This window comes from Papio anubis, chromosome 7 (genome assembly GCF_008728515.1).
Source record: "Papio anubis isolate 15944 chromosome 7, Panubis1.0, whole genome shotgun sequence".
Lineage (NCBI taxonomy): Eukaryota > Metazoa > Chordata > Mammalia > Primates > Cercopithecidae > Papio > Papio anubis.
This window is the reverse complement of record NC_044982.1, coordinates 50463974-50479952: the sequence shown is the minus strand read 5'-3', so window position 1 is coordinate 50479952 and position 15979 is coordinate 50463974. Positions and strand designations below refer to the sequence as shown.

The window sequence follows — 15979 nt, the reverse complement described above, 5'->3', positions numbered from 1 at the left end:
CCAAGGCGGGCAGATCATGAAGTCAGGATATCGAGACCATCCTCGCTAACATGGTGAAACCCCGTCTCTACTAAAAATACAAAAAATTAGCCGGGTGTGGTGGTGGGCACCTGTAGTCCCAGCTACTCGGGAGGCTGAGGCAGAAGCGGGGAGGCGGAGCTTTCAGTGAGCCAAGATCGTGCCACTGCACTCCAGCCTGGGCGACAGAGCGAGACTCTGTCTCAAGAAAAAAATAAAATCCAAAGGACTCTAACTATCATAGTAATTTCATACACATTATCCACTTAAAAAATGGATGTGTTATATATAAGAAAAAAATTCTATTATCTCAAAAGATATATAAAGATAAATGCCAAAAATGAGGAAAATACATTTTTAAAATGGGAAATTTTACATTATTCCTTTTTGTACTTCAAGTTTCACCCAAAGAAATTTATCTTAATATAATAATTTTACTTACAAATCTTACTTTTTTTACTCCATTATACTTTGCAACAAAAATGGGTGTGTGTGTGTGTGTGTGTGTGTGTGTAGAATTTAATGTTTCAATTCCTTATGACTAGTCTTTAAATGATAAAATTTCTCCTGGATTGGTTATCAATATAAGTATTAGAAATATTAACTTAATGAAAAATAGCAAACATATGTTAGAAAGTTTGATAATGATTAAATACAAAAGTAAGATTTTATTGAAAATTTATTTCTTAATATGAATAGCGCATGTAAAATTTTCACCTTAATCATTTGTTAGTAGATGGAGATACTGCTAAAATAAGGTAGAGTTCCACAACAATTTTATTCCCATTTTGTTTTCATTGATATAAACTGATAAACCGTATTTAGCCAAGTGCAGCCTGTGTCCACAAAAACTTTGGAGTCAGTCTGCCTGAGTTCAAATCCCAACTCTGTCATTTCCTACCTCTCTGACCTTGGACAAACAGTTAACCTTTCTGAGCTTTCTTTTTCATCTGTAAAATAGGGATGATAATAAAACTTACCTTATGGGGTTATTGTGAGTATTAAATGAGTTAATGCTTGTAAAGGGCTTAAACCTGTTCCTGGCACATACTAACTTTCTCCAGGTATTTAAGCAAAGTGCTAAATAAGTAGATGGAATAGAAAGAGGTTTGCTATAATAGAGTTGCCAATTGTGTTCATCCCTCTGAGTTATTTGCAAAACAAAAAAACACATGATAATCTATTGTCCAAAATTATTTTTAACAATATATGAGGTGACAACTAGATTAGGTCTTCCTAAGTTTCCTTTAAAAGCTAAGAATTGAAAAACCACCTGACATGAGAAAGAAATTGCTACCCAGTCATCAGGATCATTTCCTTTCTCAGTGCCTACACTGATGTCCCTAACTTTGCTTGGTGACTCAGAGGTTTTTACATCCCTGGATCATCAGTAAAGTTATCAATGAGAAAGCAAGAAGGCTTTTCTTGCCTTTTTTGATCAAGCGACAAAGGCAGATTGTAAAATAGATTATTTGTCTGAAGGCAAGGTAACAAGATTGGTTATAGGTAGGGGCACATCTGGAAGTCTGAAATCTTCACATTGACCCCCATAGAACTTTGGTTGATGGTGAACCTTGGACATTTTTGTGACTCCCAGCAGCTATTGCTTCCCTGTTGGAGGTCTACCAATGAGATTCTGGCTCTGGGGGTGGCAGCAGCTATGTGGGATCCACTTCAGTCTGCATCAAAGGAAGAAGCTGGAATAACTTAGTTCCAGGAGGGACGGATAGCCATTCCTTAGCTCACAGGACAGAGCATCTCTGGCAGTCGGCAAGCTTGGAGCTGGAGAGCAGCTGAGCTTGTGAGCTGATTTGTGTTTCAGGTGTCACCTTCCAGCATTGCTAAAGCCCAGAGGGCAAAATTCTCTCTACAGCCAAGGACTCATCAGCCTGACCCAAATGCTGGGTTTGAATCACAGATGTGGCTTTGCTTTTAATCACATATTGATATCAGATTCTCCTATACAAGAACTTCCTCTTTGTATTGGTTGAAAATGGGACTTTTAGCTCTATCCCTACACACACACTTTAAACCTACAAGTGAATTCAAATAGCCAGTTATTTTTAAAATTACCAACTATTTTTCAAAATTCCAGATTACAGCTGGTTAGGAAATGCTTTTTTTGGTTTTCATCAGATGCATGTGAGTGTGGTGGCACACACACACACACATACATACACACACACAGCCTTTGCCAAGAGGTGCCCACTGGGGCTCTTATTACCCCAGAGACACATGTAACCTGCTTCTGGACTCAGGCACTAACACATTTCAAATACCAATGAAATATCACCTGATTGGGACTGCTCTCAGGTTATCAGTTATTTTGGGGGGACTGGGAGAGGTAAGATGGTCACAGAGAATCAATAAATTTGTTGAAATTATGTGTATTTGTGAGAGCATTTGCCATGCCTCAAATGCTTTATGTAATTTTATAAAGGCATCTTGTAATCAAAAGCCAGGATTTAGAGAATAGGCCATTTCCCGTAAGAGAAAGAGAGAATGAAAAGGGTTAAAGAAAGGATAAAAAGCTATACTTCAAAAGGTCCTACAAGATTATTTATAGAAACAGCATCAGACATTGAGAACTGACAAAATTATTTTCCAGTGTTACATGGTCTGGTATCATCAAGGGAACCTTGCATCTGATTAAAAATAATTATTGCTGGCATTAAATCCAGTTGGAATCACCCCGCACGATTTATCTTCTATTTCATGCTGCTACCATATGCCTGACATTGTGGTACAGAAACATTCTCTTTCATTCTGATAAATAGTACTTTGTAAATATTTAGAGACGGGAGCTCTGGATTGCTGAACAATTCTGACAGGGAACATGTGCAAACGAGCCCGTTATTCATGTTCCTGACAGAGACTCTCTTTGAGGTGTGGGACCCAGAAGCATTTGTGAAGCTGAGAATTCCTTTCCCAAAAGTCTTGTTCAGAATTAACGGCAATTGGAGGAGCATGGTTGGGCGCTCTAGCATGAGCCATGCTGCCCCAGGTGCGCACATACATCAGGGTGACATTTTGCCGTCTGGCATGTGCTGGATAAGTTGATAAACTGCTACATTTATTCAACTGGCTTTTCCTGGAACATTTGATTCAAGAAACCATACCTAACATGACCTTATTTGGGGACAGGGTCTTTACAGAGGTAATCGAGTTAAAATGAGGTCCTTAGTACAGATCCTAATCCAATATGAGTGGTGTCCTTACAAAAAAAAGAAAGAAAAGAAAAGAAATGAAGGAGGGAGGGAAGGAAGGAAGGAAGGAAGAAAGGAAAGAAGGAAGGAAGGAAGGAAGGAAATTTGAACACAGACAAAGAGAGAGGATAATGTGAAAAGATGAAGATGACCATTGACGAGAGAGAAGATGGCTGTCTTCAAGCCAGGGAGAGCGGTCTGGACAGATCCTTCCTTATGGCCCTGAGAAGAACCCAACCCTGCCAAGACCTTCATTTCAGACATTCAGCCTCCAGCGCTGTGAGACAATACATTCCTGTTGTTTAAGCCACTCAGTTTGTGATATACTGTTACAAAAGCCTTAGCAAATTGATACGGAAAGACACCATACATAACACTCTTTGTACACTTCTATTTGGAGAATTAGAGTCTCCTAAGAGAGAAAACTTTTACTTCCCTCTTCAGGAGGTAGCTGCCTAGGTGAATCCTTGTGCCTCTTTACCTTCATGTGAGGAGGAGTGAATCATGGGACACACTGGTGCATCATGGGTCACTGACTGTGTGTGGCCCAGTCTTTCTCTCTTTTGAGACTGTCAGCCCTCAGACTCTGGTTCCCCTCTTCGCCACTCCTGCTTCCATGTGGCAAACTGTCCACACCAGGCTGCTCACTCCCTGCACGGGGGCAACCATCTTTCCGCTAGTGCTGGATTTGGGCTCCATTCAGGGAGAGCGGTAAGAAGTCCCAGGGCAGGCTCATGCTTAGCTGGCTTTCTAGCTAGCATCTACAGTGACAAAGTTTGTAATTTGATATCTGTTGTCTCAATTCCTTGTGAGAATAATCTGTTAGCTGGGACTCTGGTACCCTGAATCAACCCCTTCGAGTTTATTTGACTTAAATGCTAGATTGTGTGGGTCCCTGACTCTTCTGGGGATTTGAATTGGGCTATGGTGCTCATCCTTCTTGTTTATGTGTGGGAGTACTATCCCCCTAGTTAGAAGTTTTTCAGGAGCATTTTAAAAACGTAATTGCAATGTTCGGTTATAATTGGATTCAAGTTGGAACTTTCTGCTCTTATCATTTATGGATATCTGACATCTCCCCTCAAATGAGGAAACTTGCCAAATTGACATTTCCTCTGTGATAGTTGATGTTTCAAAAAGCCTATAGAAAATCGTTCTCTGAAACTTCCACATCATTTCCAAGGGATTTTTTTTTTAAAGGAACATCCCATCTTTCCCAAGGAGATTCTATCCCTGTTCTGTAGAATGCAACTTTAAACTTAGCAGCTGTCAGGAGCAAGGCTGGACATCTTAGGACACTGTATGAGGAAAAACAAATCAAACTGTTTTTTCTCTGCTTTCCGACCACAACAACAATCAACACAGAATGATTCTGTGACCAAATGTGTGTGGGGCGTTTCCCCCACCAACACTCAAGCACTCAGTTCTGCCGTGGACATCAGCTGGGGATCCTTTCATTCAATTCCAACACTATCCACCTGGAGATAGTGTTAGATTCCCACAGGTTGAAGGCTCAGCCTCCAAGACTGTCCTCCCCACCTCTGATGCCTGTCAGGCCCAGGCAATGTTGCCTGTGTTTCTGACCAACAAGCTATATATCAGAGTTCCCACGACCCCCTCCTCAGGTTTGAATAATTTGCTAGAGTGGCTGGTAAAACTCAGGCAAACATTCTCTTACATGTATCAGTTTTTTGCAAAAGATACTTTAAAAGACACAAACAGTCAGGTCAAGAGATACATTGGGTGAAGTCTGGAAGGGTCTCGAGCATAGGAGCTTCTGTCCCTGTGGAGTTGCGGTACACCACCCTTTCACCTGCCTGTACGTCTCCATGTGCTCAGCTGTCTGAAAACCCTTGTAACCTTGCCCTTAATCTTCAGTCCCTCTCCTCTCCCTAGAGGTTGGGAGGTAGAGCTGAAGGTCCCGACCCTCTAACCCTACCATGGTCTTTCTGGTGACCAGTCCCCATCCTGAAGCTGCGTAGGCGTTGCCAGTCATGATTCCAACTCATTAGCATACAAAACACATCACTTTGGAGATTCTAAGGACTCTAGGAGTTGTATGTCAGGAAACTGAGGTCTAAGACCAAATGTATACTTCACAATATCACAGTCATTTTATGTCTTGCCTGCTCATTGTTAGAAATCATTTATTTATCTTGACTACATCTTCCTAAATATTTGCTATGTGTAATTCATCAAGGCAAAAGAGTTTTTCTCCTCAGCAAAGTCAGAAACTGGTATCTCTTTGATATAAAAAATGAACTGTGCCAAAAAGAAAGCCAATTGTCATGATATACAAAGAGCAAGAGGAAGAAATGGGAGAAAAATGTAAGGCAAAGTAGCAAATTCATTGTTACTGAAGTGCTCAAAGTATCTGCTCTAGGAAGTTAGAGAGCTGGCTTTCCATGTTCTCCTGAAACTATGGACCAGAGCCCAGCCATGCTATCAGAAAGAGGGAGGGAGGAGTGAGAGAGGAAGGAGATAATAAGGGAATGTTAGTAAAGTTTTGAGACACAGAGAAAAAGGAGGAAATTATGTGTCTTCATATATTTTCTTCTGATTAAACATACACAGATAAAAATTAAATACCAAGGCTTTCCTAGTCACCAATTTCCTTTTTTTTCTTTTCTTTTTTTTTTTCTTTTTTTTTATTTTATTTTATTTTATTTTATTTTCTTTTTTTTTATTTTTTTGAGATAGAATCTCACTCTGTCTCCCAGGCTGGAGTGCAATGGCATGATCTTGGCTCACTGCAACCTCCCCTTCCCAGGTTCAAGCAATTCTCCTTCCTCAGCCTCCCGAGTAGCTGGGATTACAAGTGCCCACCACCACGCTCAGCTAATTTTTGTATTTTTAGTAGAGATGAGGTTTCACCGTGTTGGCCAGGCCGGTCTCGAACTCCTGACCTCATGATCTGCCCACCTCAGCCTCCCAAAGTGCTGAGATTACAGGTGTGAGCCACCATGCCTGGTCAATAGTCACCAATTTCTATAGCAAAATTGATATCATGGTATTTTAAAATAACATTTATATAGAATATGGGCTCATGGGATTTTTAAAATCCTTTATCAGATAAAAATTTGGAAACTTCACATGGAAAAACTTGTGTCTTATGTCTTATGGCCAGTGCACCCAGTTGAACTAGGGTGACATCTCCTTTACGAAACAACAGATGATTTAGAAAAGAACAGGCTCGGCATTTTTCACTAACTGGTGAGAAGGACAAGTTGTTTAACTCTGAGTAGCAAGAAGAACACACCCACGAGGACTGCTGTCCGAAGTCAGGATGCATGATTCATTTCTGACTGTGCGTGTGGCACTTTCCAGTTTTAACCACGATGGACTATGAGAGAGGCAGAGGACTATTGGAGGAGCCTCTGGTCACCCTGATTCCTTATGAAGAATGTGGCAAAGTAAGATGTGGATCATGCAGGAGGAGCAGCCAGTCCTACCATCACTGAGACCTGAAGAGAACATCTCAGGGGAACAGAGGGTTGATGCACAGTGATAAATTAAACCTGCAGCTCTGGCTTAAATGAATCTGGTAACATACTGAGAAGCATTGGAGACTCTCTAGAAACAAAGATGAACAGTTCCTGCTTAGTGCTTCAGGGCCATCTCAAAGATACTGTTGTTAACATGTGTCTTCAGTGCTTTTGAGAAGGTACTTGGTACCTAAAGTATCCTGTCTCCTGAGAATGGTAGGTTCCTTCTCTATGTCTTTGCATATGCCTGTATTAAGGTTCTCTAGAGGGACAGAGCTAATCGGATATATGTACATATGAAGGGGAGTTTATTGAGGAGAATTGACTCACAAGATCACAAGGTGAAGTCCCTCGATAGGCTGTCTGCAAGCTGAGGAGCAAGGAAACCAGTCCGAGTCCCCAAACCACAAAAGTCAGCAGTGCAGCCTTCAGTCTGTGGCTGAAGGCCTGAGAGCTCCTGGCAAACCACTGATCTAAAACCAAGAGTCCAAAAGCTGAAGAACTTGGAGTCTGATGTTTGAGGGCAGGAAGCAGCCAGAACAGGAGAAAGATGAAGGCTGGAAGACTCAGCAAGTCAGCTTCTTCCACCTTCTGCCTGCTTTTTCTAGCTACACTGGAAGCCGATTGGATGGTACCCACCCATCCACAGACTGGATCCTCTTCTCCTGATGCACAACTCAAATGTTAATCTCCTCCAGCAACAGCCAGATACACCCAGAAACAACATCCTACGTCTTTCAATCAAGTTGACACTCAATATTAACCATCACAATGCCATTAAAATGTTGCCTTCTCACTTCCTTCTATCTTTCTCAATCTCATTGAATCTTCAAGAGATCTATTAAATATCACTCTTGCCCCATGAAATTTCTTGACATGCCTAGGCAGTAGTGATTTATGTCATCCATAAAATTTAGTATTTATATTTCCTAGACTATATGAATTTTGATCTACTATGATACCAGGTTGGCAAAATAATGAAAACAAAAAAACCCCGTCACTGAGTAATGACATCCAACCCAATGTTAAGATATATTGCTTGCTTGCTTCTTTCTTTCTTTCTCTTTCTTTCTTTCTTTCTTTCTTTCTTTCTTTCTTTCTTCCTTTCTTTCTTTCTTTCTTTCCTTCCTTTCTTCTTTCTTTTTCTCTGTTTCTTTCCTTTCTTCCTTCCTTCCTTCCTTCCTTCCTTTCTTTCTTTTTTTCTTTCTTTTTTCTTTCTTCCTTTCTTCTTTCTTGCCTTTCTTTCTCTTTCTCTCTTTCTTTCCTTCTTTATTTCTCCTTTCTTTCTTATTTCTCTCTCTTTCTCTCTTTCTCTCTTTCCTTCCTTCCTTCCTCCTTCCTTCCTTCCTTCCTTCCTTCCTTCCTTCCTTCCTTCCTTCCTTCCTTCCTTCCTTCCTTTCTTTCTTTCTTTCTTTCTTTCTTTCTTTCTTTCTTTCTTTCTTTCCCTCCCTCCCTCCCTCCCTCCCTTCCTTTCTCTCTCTCTCTTTCCCTCTCTCTCTCTCTCTCTCTCTCTCTCTGCTGCCCGGGCTGGAGTGCAGTGGTGTAATCTCTGCTCGCTCCAGCCTCCGCCTCCTGGGCTCAAGCGATTCTTCCACCTCAGCCTCCCGAGTGGCTGGAATTACAGGCATGCGCCACCACACTCAGCTAATTTTTGTATTTTTAGTAGAGATGGGGTTTCACCATGTTGGCCAGGCTGGTCACAAACTCCTGGCCTCAAGTGATCTGACACCTCAGCCTCCCAAAGTGCTGGGATTACAGGCATGAGCCACCACACCTGGGCCACTTTATTTTTCTCTATCAAATTTAAAGACTCAGAAGCCCTACTGGACAGGATGGAAAACGTCAATCTCAGCTCTTTTTGGGGCTCCCCACCCGACTCATTACATAAAGGCCCTGAGGGTCAATTCAGCACAGTCTGGCCTTTTGTCTTCACTGGGTACCACTGAAGTGCTTGGGCTCATGTGGTCCTTTGATAGCAGTCAGCAATCTCAAAAGCCTGGGGACTCTAGCACCCAGGACACATCCCTAAGAACACCACTCTGCCATTTTCCTCTTGGGTTGGCAAGCTCCACAGAGTGCTATAAGGGTTAAGTCTTCAAAACCTTGGAATCCACAAAGCTCAACTCTAATCTAGTCTCAAAGACTCTTCTGCGCCCTGGGTCTCATATCGTTTCCACTTCTAACACTGCAAATACTTCCCAGTAAACCATCCTCTTCTGATGAATCCTTAGTGACTGTCTTTCAATGAGTCTTTGGAAATATGTCCTGAGGATGGGGTTGGGGACAGGACTGCTGACACTGGCCAGCTTTCTTTTACCACTTATCCAACTATATTCTCATTTGGTATTCGCCATCTAGAACTTGATGGCTTGGTACCTTTTCAACTTCAGTGTCTCATCTGCCCCACTAGTTCTAAGTTTCTGCAGATGTTGACCATACATCAGACGTCTTGATATTCCCTACAGTGCCAGGCAGACAATGATTTGTTTTTATTGACAGAGAAAATCAGTTAGCTAGGTTTTTCCTTTTATTATTTCAGCCCATTGTGCCCCCTTTCTCTTTGCTGAAACTCCCAGCAAGGGAGGTTTTCTCATAGGGCCTTTTTTAAAGGAGAAAGAGATTCACTATAACTTCTAAGTAATATTTATTTTATAGAACTTGGTTCAAACATTATTACTTCTCTGAAACTTTCCCTGATTTCTCTAAATATGAGTAATATTTCTTTTCTACAGCCCCCAACCTCCATAAAATATTTTAGCCCCTTTTCTTTTTTTCTCAGCCCTAGATATTGAATAGGTGACAGTGAAGTGGTTGAGAGCACAGATTTTGGAGCCAAATTACTTGAATCAAAAATCTGGCTATGCTCCTTCCTAGGTTTGCAACTTTGTGCAGGTTTCCTCCTCATTTGGAAAAAAGTGATTACAATAGCACTTATCTCATGTAAGAATTATATGAGTTTATACATAGAAAGTACTTGAGGCAAAGTAGATATTTAATATACCTGAACTATTAACATATGCTGATTTGACTAATGGCACTTTATTTTAATTTAGACATTTCTAATCATAATAGTAAAAAAATGACAATAACTTGGAGTAAATGGAAGAATTTTTAGAATAAATCACTGACAGAACTAAAATAATGACATGTTTCCAAAACAAGGCCCTTTGATGATCTGCTTTAAACAGAAGAAAATAATCTGTAGTTAGTGTATCAGTTTTTACAAAGAGTGCTTCTAAGGTACCTGAGTGTTGAAAATATGTTCCTTCCAGCACATTAGAGACTTAATCTACTTTAAATATTGCATACTAGATATATGCACAATGTTTTACAAACCAAATAAATACAGGTGTGGTTGTCCGTTTAGCAAAAAAAGTCACTATGTTATTCTAAATGTACATGATGTCTAAAGGGTGACAAATGCTAACTTGGCCCAAGTCAATGAAGTTTTTCAACATTGTAATTATTTATCTCAAATACAAATGACCTAGGATACTTCTAGGAACTGAGTTGTGCCCATATTTTGCTTTGCAAAGGGTGGTAGAGATATGGCTTACTTTGAGATGCAGATTTATTTGCAGGCAGTTTATTGGGAGTACGCTGAGAAACAATACCTTTCAGGAAATGAAGGAAGCAGGACTGGGCAGAGGGAGATGAACGATGATGCAGTTGCAACAGAAGCCTCTTTTGATCCCATAGGAACCTCTGGAGCTTGAGTGGCCCTTCAGAATTATGCAAATCGAGGAAAGCGGCTGAGCCTTTGTATAACCACCACTACCCACATCCACATCCATACTCATGTTCCCTCTCCACCCTATAAGTGTATAGGAGAGACTACCAGCCTGGGAGAGACAGGGCATAACATCGGGCGAGGTAACTCCCTTCAGCTCTTGGCAATTTTTAAAGGGTAACTTTGCTGTGGCCTTTCAGCAGCCAACACTGCAGGAAGCTGAGGGAATGAGGGTCTAGATTCTAAAAGCAGGATTTGGGTGACATACCACAGCACCCACTACACCACATGAAAGAGGAACAATTCATATGACTTGACTTTAACCTTCTGGTTTGCTATATTTCAAGCAAGTGCTATAGGTTCTATTACAGATGCTCCTTGACTTAACAGTGGGGTTACATCCCCATAAACCCATAAGCTTAAAATATTGTAAGTTGAAAATGCATTTAATACACCTAACCTACTGAACACCAGAGCTCAGCCTAGCCTACTTTAAACATTCTCAGGACACTTACGTTAGCCTATGGTTGGGCAAAATCCTCTCACACAAAGCCTACGTTCTAATAAAGTGTTGAATATTTCACGTAATTCATTGAACACTGTACTGAAAGTGAAAAACAGAAAGGTTGTATGGGGCAATCAAAGTATGGTTTCTCCTGAAGACATATCTTTTTTGCACAATGGTAAAATTAAAAACTTTTAAGTTGAACTATTGTAAGTCAGGAGCCATCACTATCTGCAGTGGATCCTAATTTCAGGACTGAACAAGTTACCTGTGGACTAATTGCCCAGGGTCCTCCTGTGGAAATTGGAACTACTGTATGAGAAGTAGCCATAATGGAGAAAAGAGTTACCTAGATCTGTTTTAAATTGAATATCTATGAACAGCCCCTTAACAAGGCTTATACCACTTTAATAAAATAGGTTCCCAACCCCTGTGACTTTTTCCCCTAGGGTCAAAAGAATAGCTCATTCACCTCTTGCCTATTGCATTTATCTTGATTCTCCCCAAGCAAGAAAGGGGAATCAATCTGGCAATTCTGTGAACAGTGAAACTCACAGGATTTTCTTCCTATGTGCTGAAAATGAGAAATTAGAAGGATTATATCATATCTTTACTGAAAATGAGAAATTAGAAGAATTCTGTCTCAGTATTGGAACTTTTACATATCTTGCTCCTTCATGGTATCATAATATAGCACATTTGTTTCAAATCTGATTAAAACCCAGGAGTAAAAAATGCATGTTAATTGATCCATGCATTTAGGTGAATAATAAATTGAGTCCCTAGATTGATTTTTCTGGGGAAGCCAGTAAAGTGAGAAATCTTGCATTATTTATCACTGATCAACCCATGTAATGTTTAAGGCAGCTGAACCGGTGTCCATTCTGTCTCTCCAGGGAGAAGAGCAGGCTTATTTAAGAGAGATCAGATTTTTTTATACAGTATCACATTTGTACTCCAAGTCTTTCCAAACTTGATGGAAGGGTCATCCAAAGCTGTCTTCTTGCTTTTCAGGTGAGTAAACCTGTGTCCAAGGAAAGACAATTCCTCTGTAACCTTAGAAAGAAGACAATAGACCCAAATGAAAGCAAGTGTATTTTTACCAATCAGATGAGTCATTTTTCCCACAAGGTTAATTATCGTTAACGACTTTAATTAAGGAGTTATGTGAAGTATTTATCTTGAAAAATGTAGATCCATGTGGTTTGTGCTATTGGATTTTCTCTCTCTGCTGTGATAGCGCTCTTCAAAACACCCTATTGAGGTTAAATCTCTTTGGTACTGCATGCTAGGGTTGTGAAGCCTGAGGACATATTTTACAGTGACACTGGCCAGGTTTAGCCTGGCATTTTTTAGCTAACTGTGGAGCTAGAATTATTCTTGTTCATTTGAGGCTTCCAGCTTGGAATTTGAAGATAAATGAGTCAGTTGCATCCATTCTCTAGCAATTAACTGATAATTGGGATGTTTAATCAGAAAACTGACTTGAAGAACATTAGCCTGATTAGATGCTGTTGGCATGAAAAACAGGTTCTACTCCTAGTTCATCTCATTCACATGCTATATTAACACCCTAACTCCGGATCAAACCCAAGTCTAGCTTGTTAGTGAATATCTAACAAATAAATGAGTACTTACAAAGATGCTTTCTGGAAACTTAGTAGATTTAGAAGCCAATCTTCTACAAAATACTTGAGTCACTAATATTTATTCTACAATTACTTATAGCTCACCTACTGAGGGCAAGGAAGGTGCTTATAGGTATGTAAACATTAATAATGTAGCTTTTGAATTCAGGAAGCCTAGGTCAACCTAAGTTTTACTTAGAATATAAATCAAGGTAAATAACGCCCTCAGTTTCTTCTCTGAAAATCAGATAACCACCCAACTTCTTGATCCATACCATGAAGACACAATGGGCATGCAAGATTTTGCAGTTCGTACCAAAATAATCAAGACTACACCTGTATTAGGGTTCTCTAGAGGGTCAGAGCTACTAGGTATATATAAAGGGGAGTTTATTAAGTATTAACTCACGTGATCTCCAGATCCCACAATGGGCCATCTGCAAACTGAGGAGCAAGGAGAGCCAGTCCAAGTCCTAAAACTGAAGAACTTGGAGTATGATGTTCAAGGGCAGGAGCATCCAGCATGTGAGAAAGATGTAATCTGGGAGGCTAGACCAGTCTCTCTTTTCACATTTTTCTGCTTGCTTATATTCTAGCCATGCTGGCAGTTGATTAGATTGTGACCACCCAGATTAAGGGGGGGTCTGCCTTTCGCAGCCCACTGAAAAGTCAGTAGTTAAGTCTAGGCATGTATTAGAGTTACCTGGAATGTTTTTAAAAACATAATAATGCCTGGACCACTCCTTCGCTGTGTTAAATCAGGATATCTGAGCATGGGAGCTTTGCCTCAAGATTTTTGAAGCAGCTTAGATGATTTTAACATGTTAAGAAATGCTGACAATAAGAAAATACAATTTTATTTAACTTTAAAGGTATGAATCCAGAGCTGCAGCATGAAGATAGTGGATTCTAACAGTCCATAAAACCATAAGAAATACGGGCATGGGTATAAAGGGATGAAGAAGATGGGGACATGGAAGCCAAAAAGCCATCATCTGGCCATCTGAATCTGGCCCTGCAATTGTCTTTTCACTTATGAATACATGACTTTACTTGCCAGGAGAAACAGCTGACAGAGGATGGCCTCTGCCTCCCATCTGCCTTCCAACCAAGCAAGTATCATTTGATGACTTTTCACCTCTGCAGAATAGCAAGACACCATAAAACATAAAAAATGGGGTTGAGATCTACAGCCTAAGTATCCCTCACTGACTCCCAGTATAGCCAGGTGATTTGACTGGTTATTTATTCTTGGCTTCCTTCAAGGTTTTCACCTGACCCACACAAACCTTGGTGTTCCTGGGGTTCTATCCTCAGCCCATGGCTTTTCTTGCCCAACAGGCTAATGGATGTTTCATACTTAGAGATTCATGCTTGGGAGATCACCTCCATTCTCTTGGTCTCAGTTACTATCTAACTCAGTGTCTGTAGCTAACATCTCTCCCCTGAACTTCAAATTGATATATCCAACTCTCTGCCAGATAGCTCCACTTAGATATTCCAGGTAATGTGAAGTCAACCTATCACTAAGGCTGTACTTGTTTCTCTTCTTATTGCTATTCAAGTTACTATGAATGTCACCATCATTGACCCAGGCACCCAGGCTGCATTTCTCAACTATATATTGAGCTCCTTCCTTTGCCTCATCTCTCATATTCACTCTCCAAGAACTACCTGTTGTGTCATCTAAATCTTTCTCATTCATCTTGTCCTCTCCAGCCCTGCTACCATTGTCCTAGTTCAAGCCCCTGTCATTTCTTACCTAGATTTCTGTAGCAGCTTCCTAGTTGATTTTCCTAGATCCAGTCTTCAGGTCAACTCTGTCTTCTGTATAGTTGACAATGATGGTATTATACACAAGCTTGATTACATCAGCTACCCGCTCAAACCTGTTCCATGGTTCTTCAACACCTGTTGCAGTGGCCTTAAACTCTGGCTGCACATCAAAATCTATATAGAGTCTATTATAAGGCATATCTTTGGAGCTTAAAACTATCAATACCTAAGCCTCACTTCAGACCAATTGAATCAGAGTCCCTAAGGTTAGAATTCGGGAATCAATATTTTTAAAAAGCTCCCTAAGTGACTTTAATATGTAGTTAGTGCATATGAGGCCCGATTCTGTGTTGGTTGTCTATTGCTACCCAACAAAACTTTGTGCAACAACTCAGTGGCTTAAACAAATCATCATTTTATTATGTTTCACAATTCTGTGGATTGCAAATTCAAACAGGACTTGTCTGAGCAAGCATTTTAACAAATCAACAAGTCAACATTTTAACAAGCTCCTCGAGTAATTCCTATCCACACTGAAGGTTGAGAATCACTGACCTATAGGTCAAAGTCTCACATGCTTAAGGTATTTGAGGTCTTATTTTATCTGGCGCTGGCCACACCTTGTCAGCTTCAACACTCTTCATTTTTGCCCCCTGGACTTCAAGATTCAGGAACACTAACTAACTTAGTTTCCTGCACTTTATACTCCATGCTTTCGTTCATTGCTCTCTGTTCTTTGTTGTTAGACACCAACAAAGAAAATGTAGTAAACTTAAAGACATAGCAATTGAAACCAAAATTAAACAGAGAGAGAAAAGACTAAAAAAAAAAAAGAAAAAAGAAAAGAAAAACAGAGCATCAGTGAGCTGTGGGACAATTTCAGGTGGCCTAATATATCTGTTTTAGAGTCCAAGAAGGTGAGAAAAGGAGAAGTGAGTAAAAGTATATATATATAGGGGAAGCTTAATGACCAAAATGTTTCCCATTTGCTGCAAATTGTAATCCTACAGTTTCAAGAAGCTCAGTAAACCACACACACACACACACACACACACACGCAAACACACACACACACGAGGAAAACGACACTGAGGACATAATCAAATTGCTTAAAACTAGTGATAAGGAAAAAATCTTTAAAGTGGCTAGGGAAAAAAGATACATTGTTTTTAGGAAAACGCAGGTTAAAATTTGCATTTAGTCACTAGAAACAGTGCAAACCAGGAAACAGTGGAACATCTTTGAAGTATTAAAAGTTGAAAAAAAATTCTGGAATTCTAAAATAAGGGTAGTTCAGAAATGCTTATCAAAACAAAGACTTTCGAACATACAAAAGCTAAAAGAATCCATCACCAGCAAACCTGAATTTCTATGACGTTAAAGAAAGTCTTCAGGAGGAGGAAATTAGTCCACCAAGTATCAGATGGAAATCAGAATCTACATATAAAAGTATGAGGCACACCTGTAAATACAGCAAATGTTTTTCTTATTTTTAATCATTTAAAAATAAGTGACCATCTAAAACCAAAATAGTAACAATGTGTTGTGAGGTTTATAACATATGTAGAAGCAAAACCTATGAGAACAATACACAAAGGCCAGAGGAGGGAAATGAAAGTATACTGGTGTAA

The 15979-nt window shown here is 40.0% G+C and overlaps 1 long non-coding RNA gene across 1 annotated transcript; it reads left to right on the top strand.

Annotated features, from left to right (window-relative positions):
* Positions 1–9390: 9390 nt before the first annotated feature.
* Positions 9391–15193, top strand: LOC116275719. Its single transcript, XR_004184898.1, has 2 exons — positions 9391–11958; positions 13445–15193. It is a non-coding gene; the product is annotated as an uncharacterized LOC116275719 (long non-coding RNA).
* Positions 15194–15979: the final 786 nt, after the last annotated feature.